Source organism: Agelaius phoeniceus, chromosome 5, assembly GCF_051311805.1.
Source record: "Agelaius phoeniceus isolate bAgePho1 chromosome 5, bAgePho1.hap1, whole genome shotgun sequence".
NCBI lineage: Eukaryota > Metazoa > Chordata > Aves > Passeriformes > Icteridae > Agelaius > Agelaius phoeniceus.
This window is the reverse complement of record NC_135269.1, coordinates 70405381-70419301: the sequence shown is the minus strand read 5'-3', so window position 1 is coordinate 70419301 and position 13921 is coordinate 70405381. Positions and strand designations below refer to the sequence as shown.

Here is a 13921-nt window from a genome sequence, read left to right as displayed (position 1 = left end):
AGGGCCTGGAGCAACCTGGGACAGTGGAAGGTGTCCCTGCCCATGACAGGGCATTGGAATGGGATAATCTTTAAGGTCCCTTCCAACCCAAACCATTCTGGGATTTCTATACAAAAAAAATCTATTTAAAACTATTGAAAAGTAAAGATTAGGCAAGTAGGCAAGGATATAGCAAATCTTTAAAATCATTATTGAAGACTTATAGTTAAAGAGTAGCCACATCACACCAAATAATCAGCACAACAGGTGCTCTCTGTGCTACCTTATGTGCACTGCCTTATGAAAAAATCTTCATACTTGTACTTTCATCTAAAGTCTATTGAAATTTAAAGTACACTAATGGAATGCACATCACCAAATTGGATAAAACAATAAAGGAAGCATTACATCTTTGTTGTCAAAAGCCTTTGCTATTCATGTTACAGAATTCAATTTCTTGATTAAGCAATAGTTCCAGGAAACTGTTTACAGTAACTCAAAAGACTATGTGAAGAGGTGAACTGAATTGTTCATATTTTGTAAATATGAAGCATTATGTCGGCAATGATTACAGCTTTGAGGATTAGTTACTTCATGGTAATTAGGATAATTTTATTTTCTGAAAATAAAAGTACTGATAGCAGTGAAATATTAGCATAAAATCCTGAAATGCAGCAAAAGCTCATTGATTGCCTTTGGACACAGAAAGCAACAACACAATTCTTTGTTCCTAGAAATACAAAAACAGCATCTTGCAGAGGACCCTGTTCCAAACACACGGGCGACTTCCTTTGCATGAGAAGCACCAGCCTGTGCACTCACAAAGGCAGCCCCTGGTTCACCAATAAATCACCCCAGTGTGCAAAGTCCATGGCAAGCCATGGAGCTGGGACCCTGAGGGATATGGCACCACTCCCCTGCCCATGAGCACCTATTTGCCTTGGCACAGCTGCCTTGTGGGTGAGATGTGAGGACCCACCTGTGCTTTCTGACCCTCCCCTCTGGCAGGTCATTGCAGTTTTTTAATGGAATTGGACAATTTAAGAATCATTCCCCCTCTCTCTCACCTCTATGCGGACTAAAATAAATCCTCCCAAAATTGTTCAAATAATGTCTTTGGCACTTTCAGGAGTAAATCTCCAATTTAGCAATTTCCAGATCTGCCTTGCCATGAAAAACTACATCATCAACCAAAATTTGTCTAAAAACAGACACAAAGTTGAGACACTTCACAACTCAATACCCATTTCAAGGCAATGGCACCAAAACCACAGTTGCTACACTAAATGTGCAACATACAGATTTCCTAAGACTGTTCTAAAATGAGAAAAGAATTTAGGAAAAATACCTTTTTTCTTTAATTACATCCTAGCCACATCTCACACAGGAATAATCTGCTTTCTTAAAGAGCTCTTAAGTTTAACATTTCATCTCTACAGACACAGAATCCTCATCGTCTCAAGTTCAAGCAAGAACTTCGGCTCTACCAAACTGCAGAGCCTGCCATAGCATGAGCTATCTCTTGTAATGCAGGAAACTTCATCCAGTTTGAAACCTGTTCTCCAAGAAAACTGGAGTTCTGCCTGCACACCACTCACAAGGTCACAAGGAACCTGCCAAAGTTTCCTCCTTAGCCTACATGTTACCAAAATGAGTAAGTAACTCCATTAACAGTGATATATGCTGGCTTGACATTTAAGGCAGGAAAAGGGGAAAGGTTCAAATCTGTGTTCACTTCTGAGTTCAGCTTGACCATGGCAGCCCTTGCAGCTCATATGTACTTCAAAGAGGGACACAAAGTCCATTTACAAAGACACCACAAAAGATAAAATGCTTCAAGGCACATGTGATGAATCAAGTGCCCGTGGGTGGCTGTGAGGGTTCATCCAAAGCTGTGTGCTCCATGTGGTTACAACAGCAGCCTGTTGTTCACACGAGGAACACTCTGCCACAGCTTGCCATGGACACAGCAATCCAGTAAATTCAAACAGGAAAGTTTGTTGATTCCACAAGCGTTCAAAGAATCTGATCCTTTAAAAGCAATAAGTGAGAAAAACTGACCATGACAGAGATGACTGTCTAAGCCAAGGTTGAAGAGATCAAGCATGGCTAGAGGGCAAAAGAGCAACCTTTTATCCCCCTGCCAGGATGTAGGCTCACCATGATCCATTAATTAATGTCCCAGGCTGAGTGGATCTTACTAGAAATCCCTACGCCCTTCTTCACATTCAGGCCTTATCACCAAGTCATGGTTTTGACAAGTTGTTTCTGTGACTGTCTGAACTCATAACAAACCTGTGCAAAACTCATCTCTGGAAGTGTTCAAGGCCAGTGGATGGGGCTCTCAGCAGCCTGCCTAGTGGAAGGTGTCCTTGTCCATGGCAGGGGGGTGAACTAGAGGGTCTTTGAAGTCCATCCCAACCCAAACCATTCTGTGATTTTGTAATTAAGCACTTTACTTTAGATCAGGTTTCTTCTAAGTTGTTACACATGGAATGCACATTTTTGCAGATAAACCTTCACGACCTGATTGACTGAGGTAGCAGAGGTGTTACTCCCCAAACAGAGCCCATCTTCTGAAAGTCACATCCAGCAACAGCACCCAAATGATCTGAACAAACACTGCCTCTGGGGACTCCTTCCAATTCTCATCAGAAAGCTCCTGGCACACACACTGCAGAAACCACACGTGAAAGGAACTTGTGACTGGGCTAAGTCCTTATTCAGATGGCAATAAGTGTGTCAGGCTGCTTTGGCCAGTGCCTCAGCTGCTGCCAAGGCTGTGATGGCAAGAGGAAAGCATTAGCATATCACATTTCTAACCTACAGGACACCAAACAATACCAAAATCTACTAAGCACAGGCACTGCTGGGCTTGTGTGGGACTCAATAAGTGCCCGCACAGAGCCAGGAGTGACCTGAACAAAGTGGCTCTTGTGCCACCCAGCCCCACCATACAATCAGCACAGCACAGTAACAGCTAAAACAGATTAAACAGCATGTGCAGGGTCCTGCTTGGAAGTGCTACAAAATACCAAGCTTTATGCCCAGCTCCAAGGCTCTTCTTTGAACAGGTTGGTGTTGATGTAACTCCTCTGGTCTCTACAGCAGAGATAAATGCCCTGGTGAGGGTGGGATGGTGGGGAAAGGAAGAGAGGCTGTATGGCCAGGAGCACTTAAGAAAGGCTTTCAATCCTTTAAGCACCCAGGGCCAAATAGGATTTTTAGGTTTCGTCAGTGCTACACGAAATTCAATTGTGCAATGCCAAGTGAATACACAGTATACTTTATGAAAAGCCTTCTCAACATGCTAAGCCACTTTATAAAATCTAATTAGAGCTTTCTTCATTTAACTTGCAAATGCTGAAAGCAATTATCCCACTTAAGGACTAACTTACAAAACGTTTTCAAAAAGCAACACAACAGCACCGAGAGACAACACCGCCTCCTTAGAATAATTGATTTGTTCCTATACAGGGGAGAAAGGATTGGGACTCAACTCCTTAGGGTAGGGTCTGCTCAAATCACTATTTATGCCAGAATCAGCAGGCATCATCTTAGCAACAGCATCCTGGAATGCTACATTAAGGCACAAACATGATAGCTTTCATTTTTTAGTTTGTTTTTAAATAAATGTCCTATGAACCTCCTTTAATGAGAACATGACCGCAGGAAGCCGGTTCCACTGCCCATCCCAAACATAAACTGGGGGAGCTTGGCTTCTTCTGGTTATCATAACCTTTTGCAAATAAAGGGGTTTCAGTTGCAAGAAAAATCTGTTTTATTCAGACCAATCCAGATGAAAAACCTCAGGAGCAAGCCTGGATCCTGTTCAAGAGTCAGGGAAATAAAAACAAAGAACAGCTGACTAATTCTCCGTTCTTGGTCCTGTAAAAGACTGAGTGGAATGTGAACACTGCCTCCAGTATGAAGTTCAAAAATAAGCGTCATGAGGTAAATGCTCTTGTCCTAAAGCAAACTAGGACGAGGACATAAAAAGACACAAACAACCTACTTTGTTTCCAGTCCTGAGAGCAGCCTGTCAGGCAACAAATAGTCCCTCCTGCCTACACACAACTGCAGAGATTAATTGCTCTCATTTCCCAGTTTTGGACTATAATTCGTTTCCTCCTCCACCTCCCCCCAATAAAAAAAAAAAAAAAGGGGGGGGAAAGTTCTCCACAAACTTGAAAATGAAAGGAAATGCATATTATTCCTGGCATTAATTCAAGTCCATGTGCTTTAAGATTAGAGCTTGTTAGTGCTTTATCAATGCCAGTCTACAGCTAATGCGGTCCCAAAATGTTTAATCTGAGCCGCAGCAAAGATTTGCTTTGCTCTAGATGAGCACTAAATTCAGCAAGAGAAACAACTGCAGCTATACAACAAAATAAAACATTTACATCCCATACAGGTTACTCACAGAAGTTTATCATAACCTAAAGGTTCCAGAAACATAAGAAAATAATTTAATCTTTTCTTTTTTGATGGTAGCATGGAGGATTTGTGTGGTCCCTCAACACAAAACAGGAGCTGGGGGCTGATGTGTCATTCCTATCACCCATGAAATCACTGATGATCTGCCAGGAGCACCAAACCACCAGAAGGAGGGTCCTGCATGTCCAGTTCCACAACAGGAGCATCACAACTGTGCTCAAGGCCAGAGCAGCCCAGCACAGGCGCATGGCAGGGGCTCAAAGCCCCCTGGAAGGGTTTCTTCAGCATGAAAGACCCTCCCTCAAACAGCACATCCCAACTTCTTACTCTGTATGATGGCAGAAATCAGTGCCACTCGTGTCATTTGATGTCCAAGACCAGCCAGTTCCAACACTAGAATTAAAAACCTTTGCATGTCACACAAGGTAGATGCAGCACAGCACTGAATGATTCCAGCACCTTAAAATGGGAGTTTAGCTCCAGAAAATGTTTTTTGGATACTGTATGTACACTCCATTTTTTAAATTACTTCACAAATAATCTCTGGAAGTGTTCAAGGCCAGAGGGGCTTGGATGGGGCTTGGAGCAACCTGGTCTAGTGGAAGGTGTCCCTGCCCATGGCAGGGGTTTGGGACTAGATGATCTCTAAGGTCCCTTCCAACCTTTAACATTCCACGATTCTTGCCACTATCTATAAAAGTAACAGACATTCCAACTAAATTTTTAAGTCTGCTTCACCAGTTATAAAGGATATTTCTGAGAACATGCAAGTTCATCAGCCACAGAAAGGTTTGGGTTGGAAGGGACCTTAAAGCTCATCCAGTCCCACTGCCCCACCTGCCACTATTCCCCAGGTTGTTCCAAGCCCCTGGGACTGGGCACTTCCAGGGACAGGGCAGCCACAGCTTCCCTAGAAAAGTGTTACATATAAATTAAATGTGTTCTGTCAAAAAATATTTTGGGAAGCCTAAGAAATAGACCAGAATCTATCTAAGAGTCATCATGCTAAAAACTCCTCAGGACTGGAAAGCCATGAATTTACACCATTTTTCACACAAGAGAGTTAAATGCTTTATGATAAATATTAAGTTTGGGTATTAAAAAGTTATAATTAACTGTTAATAAGTCCAGGCACAGCCAAGACAGGAAGACACCCTTGGTCAGGCAGTTGACACAGAATCTGAGCTATGGCTAATCTGCTTACTGGTGCCCTCCCACAGTGATGCCACGGGATAGATTTACCAGCAAAGTCCTTTCTGGGCATCTGACTCAGACATGATGGAGCAGATTAAAGTCAGAGGCAGCTTTTAGCACACAGTTTTGTGTGCACATCTCTTCAAGGTGGGAAAACAATAAAATTTAACAGGATGAAGCTTTCTTTTTCTCCTTTCCTAAAAGCATGCTCACATTTGGGACAGTCCTAATTTCCCACTGTTGATGCTGTGTGGTCATGAGCTGTCCTCTCATTACAGTAACGAAAAGACTTTCCCTGCTTAAATTAGAATTAAAAAAAATAAATGGCCTGATGTTCTATTTTTGAAAGACGGTTCAATGAGCTTATAAGTCAAATGATCAGGCTCAGAGATCATACAACACAATCCTTATGACAGCAGTGGGCTGGATTTGATGACCCTTGACAGCTCAACCCTTCCAGTCTGACACAAACTTGACTCCAAGTCTTAGCTCCATCCTCCAGGGATCAGCACAGGTTTATCACAGCACAAACTGGATGCAGCCCATGAGGATTGCTATGAAAACAAATAGATAATGCTCTGTTCTCATGAAATTAATATTTATTAGCCTCCCTGCCACCTGCTTGTAGAAATAAGTAAATTGAGAGTATTTTCATAAAGGAATGAATTAATACACAATCTTCTGGCTCCTGATGTGCCCTGATCAAGGCACCTCTAAGGACCAAGTGTGTCCTCACAGCTCAACTTTCCAAAGCCCCAACACTGTGCTTTGACAGCTGTGCTGCCTGAGTTTTCCTACAGTGCAGAAACAGCTTTGGCAGCCACTGCCAGAGGAATTGCCAGAGCAGGAGCCACATTCCTGGATCTCCTGTGCTCTCTGCTCTCACACCAAGGTATCATCAAGGCCTTCCAGCAATGCATAACACCACGGATCTTGTGTTGCAGTAAAACATCTTAAAAGCCAGTGGGAAGGGGAAAAAGCTCCCACATCTTCAAGCATGCAAATAGTGGGAAATAATTTGTGGCCACTCAGTATTTAAAATGGGGTTATTAAAAAAGATGAAAGAAAGGGGACTTTTTACACAGACAGATAGTGACAGGACAAGGTGGAACAATTTTAAACTGAAAGGGAAGACATTTAGATCAGCTGTTAGAAGGAAATTCTCTGCTCAGGAGGGTGGCGAGGTCCTGGCACAGGGTGCCCAGAGAAGCTGTGGCTGCCTCATCCCTGGAACTGCTCAAGGCCAGGCTGGATGGGGCTTGGAGCAACCTGGGATAGTGGAAGGTGTCCCAGTGCATGGCAGGGGGTGGAATGAGTTGATCTTTCCACCCTTCCAACCCAAACTATTCTGTAATTCTTTAATTTATTTGAAAAAGGTTGCAGGAATGTGTATGAAGGTCTTGTGCAGGCTTTAGTTTACAGTCAAAAGTAAAAGTCATCCAACCTTTGTGATTCTGCTTACAAATGCAAACAAGAGAAGTACTGAAGGAACACCCCAGTACACGGTGACCTTGCAGCAAAAGGACATCGGTTCTGTGCTATTTCTAACAAAAGGCACAATTCACCTGCAAACAAAGCGCTGCTCGCACTGCTGAAATGGGAAAGAAGTTTCAACTTCTTAAATTTTACCAAGTAAATTGTCAGTTTGTTCCACATCCAGTGCTCAGCTTTGCTTTCAGCAAGGCAGATGAAATGTAACAGACAACCCACCAGAGAACCAGAGCTTTCACCAGCTCTGAGATGGGCCCTCAGGACAACGTCCCTCGTGTGCCGAATTTAACTAACCCCATTAACAATGGCAGGATGTTGAATGAGGTCATTTTTGCATGCATCACAAGTTCACTCTGTCCTCTCATTACCAGTAACAATGGCCAGCAAAGGTCCAGCCAAGAGAGATTTTTCCATAGACACAAACTACTCGGCTGGGCTACAGCCTCGCTTGCAAACCAGAAGGCTGAAAAAATTTAACTGGTTGCTTATAAACTGTTTAGCCACAAAAGGTTACAAGCAAAGCTACACTTTTGGAAGTTGGTTTTTTTTGTAATTAATTGTCCTTGAGATGCTGGTGATAGACAAACATGAAATTCTAAGTCTAAATCCCTTGACAGCCACAGGCTCTCAGATGTTTCTGAGAAAGTGAAGACAGTTTAGAGCTGTGACAAAAGAGTAGTTTGCACAAAAGGTGTTGGCAAGTTGGCTGCTTAATTTCCTAGAGCCCAGTATCAGTAACATCTCCATCACATGCAAGCCCTGGAAAATTCAAGGATTAAGTCCTATTAAGCACACTAAGCTCTTTCAGATAGATCTGAATTCAATGCATCATTGCACCAGTCACTGTGACAGTAAGTTCTCTTGAGACACTCCAGAAAGCTCAATTCCCAATTACCTCCAAAACCCAGTTGCTGAAATACCTCAGCAGCAAGGTCCACAAAAACTTACTACGTTTTCTAGCACGTAATTATCTAGACAATTTTAGCTACAGATTTGCCTGTGATACTACTTGAGACTGCTTCCCTTATGTTACCACCTTGGGATAACTGATATTTCTTTAGGGATTTCTGTATTTGCACAGACTGAGCAATGTTAATGTAACATTAATGTAACAAGTCTCTCAGTGTAGCTGAAATAAGACATTACTCTACTCCCAAGGCAAAGTTGACTGGTGTGTGAAGCTACTTTCACTCACCGGCAAAAGAGTTAAGTTTTCCTTCCACCTCTACATATTCTCCTATTTCTTTAAAATCCTTTTCTTTTAATCCCTTCAGTGTGAAATGCTGGGGTCCTGGCATTCCAGCTGGCTCATCTCACAGGTGCATATTTCTGTGTCTTTAAAAGCCAAAAGGATATAAATCAGAATTCCTTGTACCAACATCAACCTCTTCACTAAATCTTTACCTGAAAATCCTGTAATGTCATTTCCCCCCAGTATGCATCCACAGCCACCCAAGAATGACTCTACACTGCCTCATCTACAATTTACAGGGAATTGCAAAATGCATCAGGATGATGCAATAATGTCCTAATAAAGCCATGTAGAGTAAAATAAAGTTCCATTCCAGAGCAGAAATCAGAGCATTAAACTCATCATAAGCTGCAGCTGAAGTGGTGATTTTTATCGGAACATAAACGCCACAAATCAACTCTGCCTGATGCATTACTTCAAGGACTAAAAGTAGTTTTACTTTGCAACTGAAAGCTTTATGATGACTTGGAAATTCAGCATAACCTGAAGACTGGCATGCACAAGCTCCAGGGCTGCCAAAGTTGTGCAGCCTCCAGAACATCGGGCACAAGGCATTTACTTAATGCTCCTTTTTTCACGAGACTGACTTGAACAGCAGTGTGTGGAGGAAAAGGACCTCCACACATTCAGACACCTGGTGTGAGGAATAACTGAAGTTTGGCTGGTTTTCTGGGCTTTTTTTTCCATGCTGGAAGCAAGAAATACAGGCACCTAGTGAGGAAACTGAATAACTCAAGACCCGAAGCTGTTTTCAAATATGGATGATCTTTTCCTTAAAAAAATGTCAAAGTTAAAAAAAAAAAAAGACAAATAAACCAGGATCAAGAGGATAGAACTCTTGAGGCCCACAAGGTAGCATAACCACATCAGTTAGCTTTAAAGGCTGAAAACCTTTCCCAAAATGTTTATTTAAAAATAAATTATTTTAAAAGCTGAGGTGCTGCTCCCTCAACAGGGCTTTTTTTTGCTTTAGGCTGCCTAAGTGGAAATCACTGGGGATGTCAGTTAGCCATATGTGAAAGTCTCTCTCAAACATTCTGGTGAAAGAATACTGGCTTAGAACATTTTAAACCATTATGCTACTAAATAGGGAGGAAAATAAACCATTAGCCTGTGATATTTAGGATCAGCCTAGGATACTTTTCATTTAGTTCACTCCAGCATCTGCTGTCTTTGTCCCTACTTTTGTAGGCATTTGCACTATTTAGGGAGTTGGCTCCGAGGTATGTGTGCAGTATCCAAGTTTCTTTCAGGGACAGCTGCTTTCTCCCTATGTGCTTTTGCAGCACCAGGAATCTCCTACAACTGAGCATCTGTACCACTGGAACTGCTCAGCAGTAGGACATGGCACACTCACTGTATTAGATATCAAGTCTGTAAACATCACAATATTTGCAACAAAAAGCCCCTCAAGTCACTTGATGTGTCTTCCAAACTGTATCACCATCTGTGGGAAGAAGTCAATATTTGAGACTAGTTCAGTTTCTACACTTCAAAAAGAACAGAGTAGAAGTTTTACATTGATAAGCTCATGTACTTTTGCATCATACCCAAAAAAACCAGTCAGAGATGTCACAAACTCCTACAAAAAATGCTTCTGTGGTAACATGACACTGAAAGCTTTGGGTAAATTCATCCATGTCAACAAATGCAAAGAAATGCATGCAGAGACTGGAGAAAATTTAACTGAAATACAATAGCAGCTGAAATTCCCCCTGGCTCTCACCATTAGAAGATCTTTCTACACTTGTCAGCTTTTACCTTCAGCATCCTGGAAAAGCACTTTCTGTTCACAGCAAACTGTCACCTCACAATGTACCCATTTTCTACATCATTTTGGACCTACTGAACAGGAGGCACTTGTTGACCTACACTTTCCTTCACTGTGAGCAAAGATTTATCCTCTCAAGCAGTTAAACCATTGCAAGACCTTCACTTCTACCTTTGGTAAGGAAATACTTCAACAATTTTTGAGAGAAACACAGTGTCACCTAAACCTAACCCATTTACACAATTTCCACATCCTTCACAGAGCTGGTTTGTGAGCAGGATTTTCCTCTGAAGAAGCCAGAATGAGAATGAGTCAATGCATTTTCCAAGAAGCAGCACAGAAGGTACCAATCAGTGCAGTGACACTGTTTGAAGGGAGATCCCCCCGTCTCTTGTCTCTAGGAAATACTAGAACAAGGTACAGGAATACCAGAGACACACAAAATATGCCAACTATCACACTGCTGTAGCCTCATTTATCTCATCTCCAGAGGCATCAACACCCCTCAGCATTTTGATCCTATTTCAAAATCCCCTGACTATCAATTTACACCAAACAAAGTCTTTCCTACATTTAAAACTGGCCTCCTGCACTGATTTTAACTAAATTACCCTTCAAAAGAGAAAGCTGCTACTTGGAAACTAGAAATAGACATCAAAACACACACATGAAATTTCCCTGTTAACTGACACTGGCCTAGAGTGAAAATGTCCAAGGAATGACAAGGTTTGTTTTTAAAAAAACTATTTATTCCCTAATCCTGAAGAGGTCTGTTGATCTACAGCCGCTAAAAAAACCCTGAAGACAACAGCATTTGTCAGAACATTCCAACTGATTCAGGGTAGAAACTCTTAAAGGCTCTTAAATGAAGCCCATTCTGGCTGTGCCTTGTGCCAGCTGATTCACAGGGCTGTCACACACTGCACAGACACGAGCTGGGGGAAGCTGAGAGGTCCTGAGCTGCTCCAGGGAGCATCTCCCTGGAAGGATTCTGGCTTGAGGAACAGGATTTGACAAGCACAGCAGGAATCCTGCTGGATCCATACTCTGAAGGGGTGGTGGGGTCTGTCTGTCTGTCCATCAGCAGTGGTGCTGTGCTCACCAGCAGGTCCTGCAGACCCTGTTTTCATGCTGTAGGTGATCAGCTACTCCAGCAGAGCCCTGAGCATTTTGTCCAGACATACAAGACAGACATAAGGAGCTGGAGCATATCCAGACAAGAGAGCAGAGCTGGGGAAGGGTCTGGAGCAGCAGGAGGGGCTCAGGGAGCTGGGAAGGGGCTGAGCCTGGAGCAAAGGAGGCTCAGGGGGCCCTTGTGGCTCTGCACAAGTCCCTGCCAGGAGGGGACAGCACAGGGGGGTCGGGCTGTGCTCCAGGGAACAGGGACAGGAGCAGAGGGAACGGCCTCAAGTTACACCAGGGGAGGTTGAGCTTGAATATTTGGAAAAATTTCTTCACTGAAAGGGTTTTCCATCCCTGGAACAGCCGCCCAAGGCAGTGATGGAGTCCCCATCCCTGGAGGAACTCCAAAGCCATGTGGATGTGAGACTTGGGGACATGGTTTAGTGGTGGCCTTGGCAGTGCTGGGAGAAACAGTTGGAGCTGAACTTAGAGGGCTTTTCCAACTGAACCATTCAATGATTCTATGAAAAAGAGCTATGTAAAATGAGCTTTGGTGTCTAATTGTTAAAAAAGACAAATGCAACTTCAGGTGACAAAGAGACACCTCACTGGAAAATGCTGAAAAACAGAAGCAAAAATATTTTTAAAAAGGTCACACAATGTTCTCCTAATGCACTGCAGCAGAAGCTCCCAGTACCCTTATCCCAAAGCATTACTCTGCATTATCCCTACAATAACACTGGACAGGATGCAACTTTCACCATATTTCACTCTTATCCAAGTTTCATTATTAAGTGGCTAATTTAACCACTGTCATTGATTAATTAGAATAAAAAAGCCAGAAGAAGAACTAGCACAATACAACAAAACAAGATTAAGCTCCACTGGAATCTACTCTGAATATTTTTTAGAATTCCATGTCAACAGACATTTCCTTTTTGCAAATTGTTTGTGAGCAGTTGATGTCCCTATTAGAGAAACATCTGGATTCTTTGTTTTTGAATATACTTCTCAACATTTCAGATTGACCTTTTCATTTCTAAATCAGGTTTCTTCCAGATCTGTTTGGGAAAAAAAAACAAAACCACAACCCATTGCTGGTTTCTAGTGATGTAAGTACAGCAGCTGGCAGCTCACTGTACCTCAGAAAGTCACCAAAAACCTGAATTATACTTCAGGATGCCTCCTGAACACTGCTGAATGCATCACAGAATCATGGAATGCTTTGGGTAGGAAGGGACTTTTAAGCCCATCCAGTGCCACCCCTTGCTGTGGTCAGGGACACTTTCCACTGTCCCAGGGTGCTCCAAGCCCTGTCCAGCCTGGCCTTGGGCACTTCCAGGGATCCAGGGGCAGCCACAGCTGCTCTGGGTAATCTGTGCCAGGGCCTCCCCACCCTCCCAGCCAGGAATTCCTTCCCAATATCCCATCTAACCCTGCCCTCTGGCACTGGGAAGCCATTCCCCCTTGTCCTGGAACACCATGCCTTTGTCCCAAGTCCCTCTCCAGCTCTCCTGAAGCCCTTTTAGGCACTGGAAGGGGCTCTGAGCTCTCTCTGGAGCCTTCTCTCCTCCAGGTGAGCACCCCCAGCTCTGCCAGCCTGACTTCAGAGCAGAAGTGCTCAAGTCCACATCATGGAAAACTGTTGAGCTTCTCATCCACCAACACCCCAAGTTCTCCTCCTCCCTGGGGCTGCTCTTGGATCCATTCTCTGCTTGGCCTCCATCTGCTCTTGGAATTGCCCCAGTCCATGTGCAGGACCTTGCACTTGGCCTTGCTGAACTCTACAAGGCTCACAGGGGCCCCACCTAATAAGTTTGTCACAGAGAGTCCTTCCAGAATTCCCTTTCCAAAGCTATGTTTCTCCACACTTCTCACAATTAAATACATCTCTTCTTGAAAACTCCTCACACGTTCAGCAAGTCTCCACTTTTTAAAAATTCCTCTTTCTTCCTCTCCTTGCTAGACCCTTCCCAACTTCCATCTGAATTTCCTGAACTTCCATAACACTCTGCTAACATTTTTCCCTCCAAAATCCCTTTATAATCATTTAATCAAACAAAATCACAACTCTTCTACTGTGTCTCCTCCACAGCTCTCCTTTTGTGCATTCCTCCTTTCTCCCATCCCAGCCAGGCCTCCTAAGCTTTAGAGAAACTCAACTGGATGTGACATGACCCCAGCAAGAAGGAAATGCATCCCTTAAACACCAGACTGACCCACACTGGTTTGTGCAGGAAGAAAGCACAGCAGCCCCTTTTTGACTAAACAGTACATAAATATAACAATTTTACGTCTCCACAGCTCTGTTATGACAGAAACCAGAGTATCACATTCAGTTTTGTTATTGCCCATTTTGTAAAGGATGTTCCAATCAGTAAGTACATGACACAGAGATTCAAGGGCTACAGGAAATGCCTATGAGGTTTTTTTTCCCCAGCTCAGGCTATTTGTCCTACTTGATCACAATCTCTAAAAAACCTTTGCTAGGAAAAAAAATGAGAATATTAAACTGTTATTTAATCTGGTAAGGAAGCTCACAAAATTAGCCATGACAAGAAACTGAGAAATATAAATGAGACACAAGATGTTTTTATACTGCTTGCAAATAGCTGAGGAAATCAACTCCTGAATTTATTAAAAATGGTGGGATATCAAACTTTTCATACCTCCAA

The 13921-nt window shown here is 42.9% G+C and overlaps 1 protein-coding gene across 5 annotated transcripts in view; it reads right to left on the bottom strand.

Moving 5' to 3' along the window:
• Window positions 1-13921, bottom strand: part of MKLN1 (muskelin 1) — a 102629-nt gene that overhangs the window by 37829 nt on the left and 50879 nt on the right. The window lies entirely within an intron of this gene.